Genomic DNA, 17,163 nt, shown 5'->3' on the forward strand with positions numbered 1-17,163 from the left:
TTTATTTAAACTAAAGTACAGAAAAAAACAGTAAAAATATTTAAATATTTTTACTATTTAAATTATTTGTTTTCTATTTGAATATATTTTAAAATGTAATTTATTCCTGTGTCCAAAACTGAATTTTTAGCATCATAACTTTAGAAATCATTCTAATATGCTGATTTGCTGTTTAAGAAACATTTTTTTATTATTACTTTTTATCAATATTTAAAACAGTTATGTACATTTTATTTCAGGGTCCTTTGATGAATAGAAAGATCCAAACATCAGCATTTATTTGAAATAAAAATAGATTAGTAGTAAATCAGTAGATTATAGTAGTGGTTATAGAAATTAATACTTTTATTTAGCAAAGATGTTTTATATTGATCAGAAGTGATGATAAAGACATTTACAATGTTATAAAGATTGCTATTTCAGATAAATTATGTTCTTCTGAACTTTCTATTCATCAAAGAATCCAGAAAAAAACTCTCAGTTGTTTTCAACATAACAATAATAAATGCAGCAAATCAGAATATTAGAATGATTTTGAAGCATCATGTGACTGAAGTAATGATGCTAAAAATTCAGCTTTGAAATCACAGGAATAAATTACATTTTAAAATATATTCAAATAAAACACAGTTAATTTAAATAGCAAAAATATGTCAATTTTTTTACCGTTTTTACTGTACTTTAGATCAAACAAATGCAGGTTTGGTTAGCAGAAGAGACTTATTTAAAAAAAACAAACAAACAAAAAAAAACGTAAAATCTTACTGTTCAAAAACTTTTGACTGGTAGTGTAGTTATCATTCTCAGTGTGAACAGGCCTTCTTCAAAAATGATAAATTTGTCAGCCTCTGAGCCCACAACTGAGTAAGGTTTTTTAGATTCTGGTTTGTTTACTTGTCTAAATATAATTATCCTTAAAGCTTTCTGACAGACTAGCGCAGCCAAAGTAGCCATGCTTCCTGCTGGTACGTCTCTGAGCCCTACCTGTGAGGATAAAGTTACTCTAGAGATGTTTAAGTGATGTCTAGGTGACACAAACAGTATTTTGCCCATCTGTCTTTTCATAATAAAAGTGCCGCAGTGCGTTAGCGTTGTCTTCTTGGGTTAGCGCTGTGGGAAGCCCCTGAGGAGCCAGCCTGAGGGAGGCCTTGGCAGGACAACACGACTGGAAACCGTCCATGGCAGAAGCGTTGGTAGGCTGCGCACACAACGCTGCCCTATTGAAACAACAATGACTGACGGGAGAGCCAATGGGATTGTTAATGTGGCATATGAGATCGCTAAGAGGAAGCCGTGGGGAGGTATTACGCAAATCCAACAGTTCTCCAGCCATCTTAGCAAGGCTTCTGAGAGCGCGGGGAGCAGGAGCTCACTTCAGTTTGCATACAAATCATCTGTGTAAGGATAGTCAAATGAGCGGGAGATAAAGAGATAGAAGAGAAAAGACAAGAGAGGACGTCTGTAAGGGGGTTGGGGACAGAAGAGGAAGGCAGGAATTAGGTGAGTGTTTGTTGAACAGTGTGTAGTCGGAATGGAACATGTGCTACGGCCGGGGCTCAGCTCCCCTGAAGTGCCATTCAAAACAGGCACGCCGCCCGGAAAATATAGAGAACTGAAGGATGGAGGTTTAGAAACTGAGACACGGTGCAAACTGAGTCCCTTTGGTTCGATTACTTTTACAAAAAAGAAAGAGCAGACTCTGAATTCAGTTTGGAGGAGCCACGTCTGAACCTTCCCACCAGTGAACACGCATTATATATTCTTTCTATGTCCCAACTGTTTTAGGCTTTCAGTTAAGCTAATAAATGATGTTACTTTTTTGATTGTTAAAGACTCTGTAGTACTTAAATAGTTGTTTCCTCTACACAGTTTTGTTGTTGTTTTAATCATAGTTGACTCAAATGTCCAGAGTTAGTATTTCATATTTATTCATTATTTTACTTCAACTAAAATGTCATAAAATTTATTTTTAAACATTATACGTATATGTCAGTTGGGCTGTCAATTTATTAAAATTTTTAATCTAATTAATTACATGAGGTTTCGATTAATGAATCAAATTACTGTGAAAATACCCACACAAGATTATTTAAAGCTGTGTTTGTGTTAAATGAGAAAGCACCAAGAAGACATTACAAATTGTAGCTTTAGAAAGACTTTTTTTTTTTTTTGATTTAACATAAAATTTATTACACATAAACATTTAGGCAATAACGGCCTAGCATAATAGATAATTTGAGAAACATCTCAGTATTTTTTGTTCATACAATGACAGTCAATGGCAAACAAAACAGTGTTCCAACAGTCTTCAAAAAAATACCTTCTTTTATATTCCACAAAAGAAAGGTTTGTAACGAAATGAGGCTATGTACATGATGACAGAATTTAACTTTTTTGGGTGAGCTATCCCTTTAATGAAATGATACTCTAAATAAGAAACTAAATCTGCCAGCAGCTGACGGTAAATGTGTTTATGAGTCATTTTATTCATTCGAAGGGAAAAAGCTCACTTTTTCAATGGGCCTTTGAATCATTGATTCACATGATTTGTTCAAAATGTGGATTCATTCAGAAACTAAACACCCCTGTGTTGTTTGGAGATGCACAATTCTGCTATGACATTAAAGGTAATATATTCTCTGCAAAATTGAGCAAAAACACATAATATTGTGTTTAAGATACACAATATCAACTTCTTATTTACTGAACTGTATAAAATCATATTTGAACTCGTGATATTCTGGACAAAATCATCACACGTCTGATATTGCTCTTGCTGCTGGTGTTATTATCAACAAAAACACAGCTTAGGGAGCATTTTTGCACCAATATCTTGGATTTTAGGGCATAACTGCATTAATGGAGTTGTTGCCCTGCATTATATTTGTCAACAGTCAACTGTATTAAATATAAGATGATGTACAGGTTTGGGGGCAGGGCCAGTGCATTAACTGCATTAAAATATTTTAATTGCGTTATTTTTTCATAACCAATGTTAAAGTTAATGCATTAAACTGACAGCCCTAATATACACACATACATAACATATATATATATATATATATATATATATATATATATATATAATTAATAATTAATAATATTTATCATTTAGATTAATACTTTATTTCTTTTTTTAAAAATACAATAAAATAATAAATAAAGTGGGGTAATACTATTATATTTTAAAAATACAAAAGATTTTTTTTTTTTATTTTTTATTTTTTTGTTAACTTTAATCCTGCGACCAGGATTTATTTTTTCTGTATAAAGTTTCACTGCTCATCCAGACAATTTCAGCAGTACCCTGATGGTGGGTTTAGCTGGCATCTAAATCTCTTCACACGTCACTACACACAACCGAGATGAAACTGTCAGAGGAAAGATGTTAGAACTGCGTTAAGCGTTGCTGACAAAGTGTGTTGTCTGTGTCAGATCATGCGCATTGATCTAAAACCCTAATTTCATCTCAATGGAAAAACAAAAGTTTTTTTAGGCCATGTATAGCAGTCATTCTGCATACATGAAACACAGCCGTATATGATATGTAGATGACAGGATAAGATACATTAAGAGCCACTGTTTTTACATTTAGCTTCTCCCTATTTTAATCAATGAAGCCCACAAATCATTGAATGTTGATATGTGCTTACCAGATCCACAATGAATTTAAAACTGAATAGCGTATTAATGCAATGTAGGTGAATCCAACTATCTGCTTAAACACTCTCGCTAAAAGAACGGCTCTGGCAAAACTCTAAATTGACTCACTCTTTTGTGTTTCACTGACAAAAATACCAGCATAGAGGTTTTTAATGACTCAAAAGTGAGTAAATAATGACAGAATATTCATTTAATAGTTTCCAGGAGATTCTCTTAGCATGCATCTGTTGGGATTCAACCACTTAATATGCAAACTCACGAACGTGCTCGTAAACCCACTCTAGAAAAGAACGCTTTAAAAAACGAGTTTCCCATAAATTGGAAAGGCAAACACCTTTCCAAACTGTTGCATTATGGGAAAGGCATTAAGAGCTCCACAGAGCAAGCAGTGGCAGGAGTCCACCTGTTGTAATTGCCACAACATTTATCAGCTATAATGATTTCAGCAGGATTTAATTTGCATCTTCAAAGAATGTTCCATTACATTCAATGAGCTAGATTACTGAGCCGGTGTAGTTGTTTTATTTTAGTTTGGTGAAAATAAATATGCTGCAAAACCACAGCATGGGAAACATTACGTCTGGAAGGAATATGTGGCATGTTCTCTGATGCATGTGCATAATATAGGATAATACAAACCACAAATCTAAAATTGGTTTTGGAATATTTCATCACAGGACAAGAGATACTCCAATTTTAACAGGATTTTTAACTAATGGGTTTTAGGAAAACTTCCATCTAAGAACTCTTTAAATTTTAAATTACTTTAAAATTAATGGAGCATATATAAGGCCAATAAAAAAATATATAGTAAGGAATAAAATTTTAAACTAGCCAGATTAATACAGACAAAATGTAAGCTTTTGTGCATTTCAAAGTGCACTTACAGACTTCTAAGTTGTGCAGTATTCCCATGTGATGCTTTAATGGATAATGGTGTAAAATGTTTTTGAATCAAAGCATCTTGATGAGACCTCTATACCCCTCTGAGTTCATGAATAATTCAGTTTACAACCTTGAATGCAAATGAAGGTGAATGATACCAAGAGTTTCCATTTCATTTAATGTTCCATCTGGATGGGTTTTTGTTATATTGCAGCTTTTACATGTCATTACCAATAACCTTCCGTGCTGTTATTGAAAATGTAACGGGCATAAATTCCATGAAAAATATTTGTCTAATTTTATCTGGGCAATAACTGTTAATATTGTGATTCTTTGAGAGCATGCAGACCATCAGACGCAATTCTTCATCTCCTGTTGATCTAATGGTCAATTACTGAGTCAGAATCTCCTCTTGGACTGTTTAAACTCGTCAAACCGAGGTCCAATTATTCTGTCCGTCAGAAAACCGCTGTGAGGGGGGCATATTTCATTTAGAGCAGCTTTGAAGGTTCTTTTGATTATCCCATCATATTCTGGCACAGATTAAAATCATTCAGCAAAATTTAGTTCATCTTTCAATCTTCTTTCTTCATGAACCAAAAAAAACATACAGTGTTGATTTTTCTTGAAAGTCTTTCACTCTAAATTTAGACTAGTTCCTTGACAGTTTTCTAGATAGGAGGAGTTTCTGTTTTGACTCCAACCTTAATTTCTATTGTGTGACACATTGTGAAACTCACTGGGTAAGTAAACATTACAATCTGTTCAAAATAAAGAATAAATTAAGACCTTGGGAAAACCTTTTTTGAATAACCAGCTGCAAAAACATTCATTCATGTCATGTCAGTGTTTTCATAAGAGATTTACACACGATGAATACTGACAGAGAGGAAATGTAATATTCACAATACAGTGTGGTAATAAAACAGTGTAACTCATAATTCTACAACAGCTTGGCATATTCAATGGGGAATCCATTAGGAGTACAGTTACATATGACTGGGTAATTATTTCTAGTTAAGCTGATATTCAACTGTCTAAGCCTTTTTGGGTTTTTATTGTCTTTAACAGAAACCCATTTGTCAGCTGAGCTGATATACTCTGATTTATTCAAATAGCCTGATTTTTATCATCACAAAATGATTAATACAGAAGATCCATGCTTTTATATATATATATATAAAATCTATATAAATATGAAAATTAAAAATACAGAAAAAAACAGTAATATTGCAAAATGTTATTACAATATAATATAATGGTTTTTATTGTAATATTCTTTAAAATATAATTTATTTCTGTGATGCAAAGTTGTTGTTGTTGCTGTTCTTTTTTTGTAATCATTTTATTGACCAAAAAATCCTGAAAAAAATTATCACAGGTTCCAAAAAAATATTAAGCAGCACAACTATTTAACATTGATAATAAATCAGCATATTAGAATGATTTCTGAAGGATAATGTGACACAGTAACAGCTGATGAAAATTCAGCTTTGCATCACGATTAAATTATATATTTAAAGTATATTAAAATAAAAACCATTATTTTATATTGTAATAACATTTTGCAATATTACTGTTTTTTTTTCTGTATTTTTGAGCAAATATTTATAAAATTTATAAAATGTACCTGTGAGTCTCATTGTTTTATTTCCTAAAAGACTATGTTTTTGAACAAAATGTTTAAAGGGACAGTTTACCCAAAAATGAAAATTCTACTTTCAGATGAATACAGTTGGAGTTGTATAAAAATGTCCTGACTCTTCCAAGCTTTAAAATGGCAGTGAATGGCTGTTGAGATTTTGAAGCAAAATAAAGTGCATCCGTCCATCATAAAGTATATTCCACACGGCTCCTGGGGGTTAAAGGTCTTCTGAAGTGAATCAAAGTGTTTGAGTATAAATATATCCATATTTAAAATTTGCAAGAGTCAAGTTTTAATTATAGCAAAGGAAAACCAGTCTCTTCTTGGCTTATAAAATTCTCTGACATTTTTCTTAAATCCTCGTTTTGTACTTGTTTTCTCTCTCCTCTGCGTTTCCGCATTTATCACTTTGAACACGCATACAACAGTTAGCGAAACCTAGAGATTACGGTTTACGAAGTTTTAAAATTGGATAATTTTCTTACACAAAGACATTGATTCACTTGAGAAGTCATTTATTAACCCCTTAGATCCATGTGGAGTACTTTTTGTGATGGATGGATGCACTTTATTGGACTTCAAAATCTCAACACCCATTCACTGCCATTATAAAACTTGGAAGAGCCAGGACATTTTTTAATATAGCTCCAACTATATTCATCTGAAAGTAGAAAGTCATATACATCTAGGATGGCTTGAGGGTGAGTAAATCATTGGGTCATTTTCATTTTGGGGTGAACTGTCCCTTTAAGTGAATGATTTAATGACATTTGGACATATTATTTCAAATGTTTTGATTACCCCCTTGTTCCAGTCTTTGGGTTTTGTTGGTGAACCAGGTTAAAAATACTTTATATTAGATTTCTATCTAGTGTCTGGAGGGATCTGACATATCACCTAACCTTTTGCCCCCTACTGACCAAACTCCCAGTTTGTGACATAACACACTATAGCTGGAGAGTGTGAGCAGAATATTAATCAAGAAACTCAAACTAGCAGCCTATCCATCACAGCATGACAAACAACAGAGGAGGGAGAGCAGACAGAATCATGGTAAGACATAAGATGTTCAGCAGTGCGTTGCTCTATGATATATACAGTATTTTTTCTATGCATTTTTAACTAACAATAAGCAAACATTTAAAATTGACATGTTTCTGTTTGCTTACTGGCCCAAAAGAATTCTAATTCATAAACACAGCTATTTATAAACAAATGACATTTTAAAATGTGATTTTTAAAGAATTAAAGCTTATTAACACAGCTAGGGTTTTAGAGACACATTCAAATCTACTTGTTTCTTCAAAGTGGCCTGTAAATAATGATTATTGTAATCCACAGTCACATACATACAGCAGGCATGTGTTTATATTGCAACAGAGAGGACATAGTTATAGTCCAAAACAATGAATAATTTAAGTCAAGCACAGCTTGCAGCTCATGCTGGTGAAGATAAAACCACCAACTAGCTGCCTGCGAGATGTATGTCAGATTTAAAACGCAGTTTAATGGAGAAAGCAGAAAAACATGCGACATGTTAAAGCAGCCGAGATGCTGAAGAGATGAAAATAACGTCCAGAAGAAAGAATTAGTTACGTGTCTGTTTTCCTACAATGTTTATGCTCTATTTTTGTTTCTTTTTTTCTGTAAAAATGCGGATGTGATAGCATGGTGTTGGAGCCATAACAAGGTCCAAAAAAATCTATAGTGCTACTGATACCCAACAAACACAGCTGGCATATGCAGCTGAAGCTCTGCAGATGTGTTATTTCTCCTTGACAGAGACTATATAACTAGCCAAAAAGATTGATAATGTATTTATTTATTAAACATGACATGCAGACACAAATCTACATTTTTTAATGTATTTATTTTAGAGCTGTCAAATGATTAATCGCGATTAATCGCATACAAAATAAAAGTTTGAGTTTGCCTTCTGTATGTGTGTTTACTGTGTGTAATTATTATGTATATATAAATACACAAAAATTTATGTATATAATTAAGAGAAGTATGTTATTTACAAAATATTTTTATTTATATAAAATAAATTCAATAAAAATTCTAATAAATACATATACTTGTAAATATTTCTTAAATATATACATGAATGTGCTTGTATTTATATATGCATAATAATTACACACAGTACACACACATATATTAAGCAAACTCAAACTTTTATTTTGTATGCGATTAATCACGATTTATCGTTTGCCAGCCCTAATTTATTTATTTGTTTTCAATGTCTAGTTGGAAAAAAGAGAGACTTGAGCTTTGGGGGCAATTTTTTATATCGTTTTTTTGTTATTAACTATTTTATTTTTAATTGGGGCTCAATTTTTTAAGCAAGCAAATACATTTTGGTAAATATGAACATCTGGTATCTCTGAAAAACTGCATATGTCCTCTTTAAGATCCGGGACTGTGGCATATGGCAGAGAGTCTCCCTAAAAATAAATGTTCTCTGCAGTAGACAAAAATTAATTGCTGTTCCCAAGAGAATCAAAACTTTTAACACAAGTTGAGATCGAATTTATATATATTTATGATATTAATATAAGGAGCTTCAGTGTAAAGCAGTGAGTCAGACTGTTTACCAACAGCTCATAAACAGTCTATTTTTCTCCACCGCAGAGAGATCCGACCGAGGATGGTGGGAATAAACAGTGCCAGCCACTGTTTTGGCTGTGTACGCGGTGTAAATTCATATGAATTGCTGCTGTTCGATCGGATATATGAAGAAGCGTGAGGCGGTTGTCGACTAACCAGTCCACTGGTTTTATGAAGCTCATTACACACTGCTGTTTAGGTCCCATTGAATAGAAATATTGTCAATGTGAAAATGAGCACATCTGTGCCAGTATAAAAGCTTTCAATGGGATTTTCTCCTGAGAGTGGCTGATATCAGTTTTATCTTCTACAAGAATACACTCCGAGCTAATAATAGCGTCTTCACTTCAAGGTAATAATAGTGTTTTCCAAGGTGCTGTCCATGGATTTATTGACAAAGGGACATGAGCTGGTTCAATATGCTTGCTCCTGTGTGCTGAGCATCATGGGAAATAAGCTGCACAAAGCAATGACTTCAACACTGCAGATCTTTTTCTGTGGAGCATTTTTGAGCAGTAACACTGCCATTTATTTAGCATGCGGTTTATTTGTAAGGAACAATGTGAGTTTATACAATAAATCTAATTTGATGTATTTGTTGTCTCATCTAATTCGATCATAAATCTCCTCATAAGTCATTATCCACTATATAACTGCTCAGGGATAGAGCTAAAAGTAATTAGTAATCAAAACCAGTGAGCCTGAAGTTTTGAAAAACTAAAGTCCACTTGTTAACCACACGGGAAGAGAGCAACAGCTGGGCTGAGACAAGAACTGAAAAAAACCTTCAAGGCCAAACAGATTGCCCGCAGATCAATAATTACATCTTGTACAAACAATGAGCCCAGTAATGTGAGAAGCCGAGCTACATCAATGACAAAAAGGAGAAATTAAACAATCGAGAACTGTTATGTTGCTGGCTCCCCAGTAGGCATGAAACCTTCAGAACCAGTAGGCAAAACACACAGTTTGACATTCAGAAAATTGCATGTAAAACATTTATAAAGTGCACTTCAGGTGCCAAAAATGTGGTGCAAAATACCACTGAGTAAAAACATGTAACAGTTGGGCAACCGTTCAACCCGTTGGATGTCGGTAGATCAAATACAAATAATGTCCCTTTGCTTTGTGAAGATAATGTAGACGTCATGTTGCAGCTCTTAAAGCTACCACAATAACAACATTAACATCAAAGGTAATGCTTAATATTCTTTGAACCGATATTTTTTTAACTGAAAGAATCGATGTCAGTGTAGCTTTGCTGTTGCTGATGTGTTCAGAGTAATGTATATTAACACGGAAAATACTTTTAACTCGTGTTAGTTTTCAGAAATAAATACTGTTTAAATATAGCCACAAGACTCAGTGACTGAATACATTTTCAAATTGTTTGAATTAATGATTAGAGGTTCAAGTGCGTAGCGCTGAAACCTTATTGTAATTGCTAGAATGGCCAAGGATCAGCAATCTCCACGTAAAAATGATCATGCAGACCAAACCATAAGTCGTAGAGACTTGAAACTTGGAGGGATGGTAGTACTCACATACACCACCAATTGGCCTGATGGGGGCGCTACAGCAATCAAAAATACGAAATCGCTCATAACTCCTATACCATCAGTTGCAGACTAAAGTGTCTTATGTCGTTGGAATCCTTGGCTCATGCTTCAGATTCGATTGTGAGTCACCAAAATTTTCATGTATTTTGGATATTTTTAAAACCCACTTTTGCAAACTAGTTTTCGTCTGATTGAAAACAAGCCAGTGCAGAAAGATTCTCTGAAGAGTGAATATCAATGATTATTGAAAAAGAGTTGAACTTTCGACTCACCGTCGCAAAGGGATGCCAAAACGTTCGAAACCACTTATAGTAAAATGCCTATTTGCCATTTGTCGACTCGTATCAACATTAAAATCGCTGTGCACGATCTTGGTCCAAAGTACCACAAGTGTCTATAAAGACATGTGCACTCCGAAAAGACAAGGCAAATAGAGGCTGATTGGAACAAAACTCGGTGGGCTTGTTTGACTCATGCCTTCAAAAGTCTGTGAGAAATTTGAAAGAAATCGGCCACTGAGGGGTGATATTGCATTTTTGAAGGTTGTAAATGATTTTACATTGTGCAGTTTTTCACACATACATGCGATATTCATATCATATGATACGACGCCTCATTCCAGACAACTTTGCCACTAGAACCACTAGAACTGCTGTCAAACAAATTTTTTGTTAAATGATTAAGAATAAAAACCCTACTTTTGCAAACTAGTTCTAGGTTTTTCACACAATCTGTAAAAAAAAACAAAACACTGCAGTACAATTCTCTGGATTCTCTAGGTAAATAATTACCTTTTACAACAAAAAGTAGCAATTTACTGTTTGGGAAGCTATAATGGGGTTGTTTAGAAAAGGGACTTGTTCAGATTTATCCAAAACCCTACAAAGCCTAAAAGAAAACTCAAAACTTCACAAAACCTGCTGAGCACATCCACCGGTGATTCTAAACAAGCATTCAAAGTTTTAAGGGGATTGGACCACAGCTGGCGCTATAACATTAAATCTGGATTTATCTGGATTTGCCAAAAATGCTTTTTTAAATCATTTATTTTGGTGGTTGCAGACTTGCTAAATAATGTCTTTTTTATACATGCTTAAATGTCTCAAAGTGCTTGAACCTCGGTAATCGCAGCTTGCAGCTATATTTCACTTTGGTTCCTGAATAAAAAGAATCAGAAAGAATCAGATTCAGTGAGTCACTCATAATGACAGTTTCATCTTGACACCTAGTGTTGTAACTATGTAACTTGCAGAAAGAGACAAAGAAAGAATAAGGAAAATACTCAACACTCACATTATTTTTACTTAAAAGTGGGTGCGGCCATTTAGAAGTTGAATATGCAAGGCTTCCCTGTCAAAACTGCTCATGCTGTTTGATACTGATTTTTTTTTTATTTATTTATTTATTTTTTTATATATGTGTTGTCGAAATTTTTTACATATATATCTGTTATAGTTTTTACCTTTTACTGCTCTTTGCTCTTATCTATCCACCTTATTTTTCAACGTGGAAGTAAGCTGTTTTCTGTGAATGTCCAAGACTTCCGGTTCATTGGCCATTGTAGGAAAATAGCAAGAAACATAACAACATGCAGTAAATGGTAAAACAATTTGCACCACAAACCACTGTGTTCATAATTAAAATAATACATTAAAACAATATGGCTAGACACATCAGTTTGCAATATCAAGCAACAAAACAAGCTATTTTGTTCAGCTAAAATAACTGGAAGCAGATGCACATTTACAGAAATCTTAGCATACTTACACGTTAGTCATCAAAATGTTTGCTTTTAGACTGGGAAAGTTGAATAAAAACTTAGATTGTAATTTGACTATTAAAAGTAAGACAATTGTCTTTTGACTCACTGCTGTTTGGTCAGACAAGATCCTAAGACACAGTCTTAACATTACAGCTATGTTTATGCAACTGGCCTGAGGACTCTTGGAACACTATTTTATGTAGTGATTCAAATGCTATCGGTAGAGCTTAACTTGAATTGCATCCGGAACATGTCTACAATATTATATTTTTAATTTAACATTTACTGGTACTTTAAATAAGCATGGTCATCTGTAGCATACAGTATAATGTGGTGCAAGAAACATTATCATGTTTTCGCAGAGCAACAGCTACATCTCCGCCTGATGTTCTCCGTATATTATGATCTCGGTTTGTCTTGCAGCCAATGTCACCACAACAACCTGCGCAATGGTAAGATCTATTACAGAGGGATGAGTTTATTACAACCTGAATGGAGATATTTTGCTGGAGGGTTTGTGTCTTTTGGCTTATTTATCTGGGCATCTGCACAAATCAGATTAGTTTAAATAACATTTGCCACAGGCGGTGTGAGAGTGCAAATATGCTAATACACTAGCATGAGCAAATTGTCCTTCCAAGGCAAACCAAAGATGGAATTACAATTCAACTTGACAGACTGGATTGGAGGACCATATCATGTGCAATGGTTTCTTCGGTTATTCAACCTTTAGCGACGACATGTAATCCAAACTGATATTTCAATTAAATATTTGATTCAGACCAATTGTCTACAGCATGACTGCCACACAGAAAATCTAAACTGTTCATAACATTTTCAAAGACATGCAAGTAAACAGAGCATTTCCTAATAGGGTCATTGCTAAAATGCACAAGTGTGGGCTTCATTTTCATGTAAAGATACAAATGTACTGCATGTATTATAAATAAATATATTAAATGCAATTGATATGTAAATACATCATTATACAGTATATATTTTCTTGAGTGTGTCCTTGTAGGTCAAAAAGCATGCATACATATTGTATCTCTTTAATTTAATATTATGCATATTTTTCAGTGTTCTCAAACAGTAGAGCATGCATGAACTTCTAGAATGTCTATTTCATATTTTATCATAATATTATTTTCATTTATTATTAAATTACATTCATTTAATAACTATAGTGTATTATAAATAGTGTATGATGAATGCAATCCGCAGTGACCAAAAACATCTGTCTGTGCTCAAGGACAATGATAGACATTTCCATTAAGACAAATTTGATGAAAGGGTCAGTACGCAGATGGCTAAGAGCTCTATCAGAGATTCCCAGCTGGATCACATGCTCAAATTTCTCTCTGGTCCACAGAAACACAGAAACGATGCTTCGAAACCGTCAGTCCAGCAGTAGTAAATTTATCTTCGTAGTGAATAGATTTATATAACAAGGTTATTGTTCTCATGTAATCTCAACAATTGCTGTGACAATGACAAAATGAAAGTGAGGACATATAAGCTCTACCCTGACACTAAACTTCTCGTTAGACACAAAGATGGATCATACTGTTACCTTGCGTGCTTTCTGAAATCCCCAGAAAGGTTACTGTAAGGTTGCTTTTAATAAAAACCTGCTTCTTTTATTAAATAGTGCTTTTTATGGAACAAACAACTGCTGTGTACTGCAAAGCAGTTTAGCTGAGTTGACCTTTTAAAAAAGTGGACACCTGAGGCTGCCGGATGGTGTTTATATGTAAGAGGGTTGGTATTAGGGCACACACTTTTTCTTTTAGCCTCCTTAGACCATACATTTCTGCATGCAAACTCTTCTAAACGCTGTGTGTGCGTTACGTCTCTTTTAACTTTTAAAATGTGAATGTGATACACCAAGGACATAATGTGCACAGTATATCCATCCATATCTTTTCATCACAAATCTCTTATGATTTAAGAAGAATGTAGTGAACAAGTCGACTATATTTTTGGTGTTTAATAATGCTTTTGGAGCTCAATACGAAGTATCCCCATTTCAACTTATTATATTGAGTTTCTTTTTGAGTTCTGCAGGAGAAAGCAAGGCGTGCACATGTTTGGAACATTTGGGTGAGTAAATGATGACAATTTATGAGTGAACTGTTGCTCTATGATGCAAAGATTTTAGGGTTTTAGAGCTCTTGGGATGAACTTTATTTTTAAGACCTTGCAAAACAAGCCCACTGTGAGTGTTTACCCAAGACACTCAGTCCAACTGGGTTTATAGTAGTGAAGTAAACATCATGAAAACATACGATGTTTGTTAAAAATTAATGATGCAATATTGCAATATTAATACAAATGCTGAGATTTTAGTGTCCCCAAAGCAAGTCAGCATTCTTTCTCTTTATCCATCCCTCTTGCTTCAGCTGAAGGTCATCTTGCGATGCACCTGGAAGGCTGTGCTTGTTTGGTTTTTTACTGTGACAGGAAACATCTGTGAGACTTAGACTGTCCCTACAGAAGCGTGTGGGCTGTCTTTGCTAACTACATGCCTGTGGCAATCAAGTAGTAAATAGTTAATTTAGTTGGTGGTGAAGGTTTATGCTGCAGGCAATTTGTAATTAAAGCGAAGAGCTCAGAATGAATCATCCCGATCTGAAGCCGACACTGACACCAACATGCCATGTCTTCGCCAAACATCTTATCAGCACGTTCCATCTCTCTGTTCACACACTGAAAGCATCAAAGAGAACGTGTGTATTATCATATTGGCTTGTGTGGGTGAGAATAATTATGTTTTAATGGACAGAATGCTGCTTTGTACATGCGATCTGGCAGCTGTGGTCTTTCAAAACCTGATTTGAAACACGCCTGTGTTGTTTGGTCTCAATATCTGGAGTCAGAAATGTTTGCATCTCAGTTGCTTAAAGCTGAATGTGTAATTTCTGCGCCACTAGCAAAAGAATTAAGAGTGTTTTCAGTTTACCCAAACAGACTGTCTCACCACAATTCCAATGATGTGATGTTCAGGTTGTGATGCTCAGCTAGTTCACTTTGCATATTAAACTAGTATCAAACAAGTTTTTAACATCCAAAAATGTCACACTTCAGCTTTTAAACGTAGGGCAAAACCGCTTTAAGATTTAAGCATTGAAGTGCTAATCATTGTGAGTACAAGGCTGATAGCTGGGCAAACAAACTTCACAGAATATTATGAGAAGGAAGCTAATGGCCTCATCTCTGATTAGATTTCCAATTGTTCCGAATTGTAGTATTAGATGGCAGTCTCCTCACAAACAATCTGTCCACGCTACAAACGAATAAACAACACAAGTGTCTCATTTTTGATCTTGTCTGTATGAAAATGAGTGCCAAATTAAAACTCCTTTGTCCCGAACACTATAGCAAACATCGCCACCCATGCAGGGAAACAAAAAAGGTTGTGTGCTGGGCAGTGTTCACTTTCATTTTGTTGTTAAGATGTAGAATTGTGCCTTGATTTGCATAAATCCATTAGTGAATTGGGTGCTAAATAAAAAGGGAAAAAATTCAATCTTAGTGAATTCCCCTCTTTGTCTTTAGCCAAAAAAAGTAGAGCACATTAAGCAGGAATTCAACATTAGTAACCCCAGGAAATATCATTCAGTGAGTCTGTCTGTGCAGGTCACACCATTTCTGTTATCTGTCATGCCGTCCTGAAAAGAGCAATCTGGGCAAGCCAGGGTAACAGCAGTGCCAACAATCTGCCTTTTCTTGAACAGGTAATTAGGAAGTACTATTTAGTTCTCTTCTCCTAGTAATCAGTCTGCCTGGGCTGACTGCCATTAGTCCAAACCTGGTCTTGCTCTAGAGTTAAAGATGGGAGAACAGCAGCATTAATCATCTAGACTGAAGCATCGTGTATCGTCCAGGGGACATACCCGAAGATTGAGGAGAAAAATGAGGCTCGTTTGGGAGTTTCACACTCAAAACTTTGCTCTGTGAACTTTCGAAAACCTCTCATGAGCAGTATTTGTTTTCAGGTATTTAAGTATTTTAAAACTAAAATTACAAACAATCATTTCAATTCTGTATATATCCATGCATAATATTACAAAAAATAAAAAATTACATTTTAAATTAAAGCTGCAAGCAGCGTTGAAAGGGCCTTCTTCAAGCCAGGACTTGAAACATTGAAACTTCAAACATACGAAGTTTGCACAAATTGAACATGGCATGTTTGAGTTAGTTTAAAACATGACATATCCTGTTGCAAACAGGTGGTGATATGATTATAACTGAATACTGGCCTTTAGATGTCTTCAGGCCAGTACTCTTACCAAACATGTGAACTAGTGCAGATTGGAAAATGCGTGTTTAAGTTAGTGTAAAACAAGTCATTTCCTGTTGCCAGATGTGTTCAGGCCAGGACTCTTATCGAACGTGAAGTTTGGGGCAGATCGGACATTGTATGGCTGAGTTATAACAACTTCCTTTTACATGGTGAAACACCGAACTTTGTCAGACCGCCACTGACATGCCCTTCAACAAAAACTCAAGATCTTTGCAATTTAACATCACAAAGGCCTTTAGATTAGACTGACCAAATATAATGTTGATGTAATTAAATCTCTAGGAATTTGTTAGAGCCTAAAACATGCCACTTCTTGTTGCCAGCAGGTGGCGCTATGACTATAACTGAATATGGGCACAGGCATGTGTTCAGGACAGGACTCTTATGAAAAATGTGAATTATGGTGCAGATTGGACATTGTATGCCTGAATTATAACAACTTCCTGTTTCATGGCGAAACGTCAAAGTTTGTCAGTCTGCCATGCCCTGCTGAAAAAAAACCTGGTTGGATGGTTTTAGCTGGTCATAGCCGGTCAGCAGGCTGGTTTTAGAGGGGGTGTTGATCCGTTTAAATCTGAGGAGGAGTTAGTTTGTATACAACGCTTTGAAAAAATGGCAAAAACAGCACAAAACTTGCAGAGAAAATTCAAAATACTTCCTGTTGGGTTTCGCACTTCATACCGGGGGACTTTTTTGTAGGTATTGGTGTGTTGCATTTGTCTACCGA

General features: G+C 34.8%; 1 long non-coding RNA gene across 1 annotated transcript in view; it reads left to right on the forward strand.

The window, feature by feature from the left end:
- The first annotated feature begins 1,307 nt into the window (after window positions 1-1,307).
- The window catches only part of LOC127174317 (uncharacterized), a 62,457-nt gene continuing 46,601 nt past the window's right edge, over window positions 1,308-17,163 (forward strand). The window contains exon 1 of the long non-coding RNA XR_007828869.1: window positions 1,308-1,500. This is a non-coding gene — a long non-coding RNA (uncharacterized LOC127174317). The remainder of the gene's footprint in view (window positions 1,501-17,163) is intronic.

Source organism: Labeo rohita, chromosome 12 (assembly GCF_022985175.1).
Source record: "Labeo rohita strain BAU-BD-2019 chromosome 12, IGBB_LRoh.1.0, whole genome shotgun sequence".
NCBI classification, from domain to species: Eukaryota; Metazoa; Chordata; class Actinopteri; order Cypriniformes; family Cyprinidae; genus Labeo; species Labeo rohita.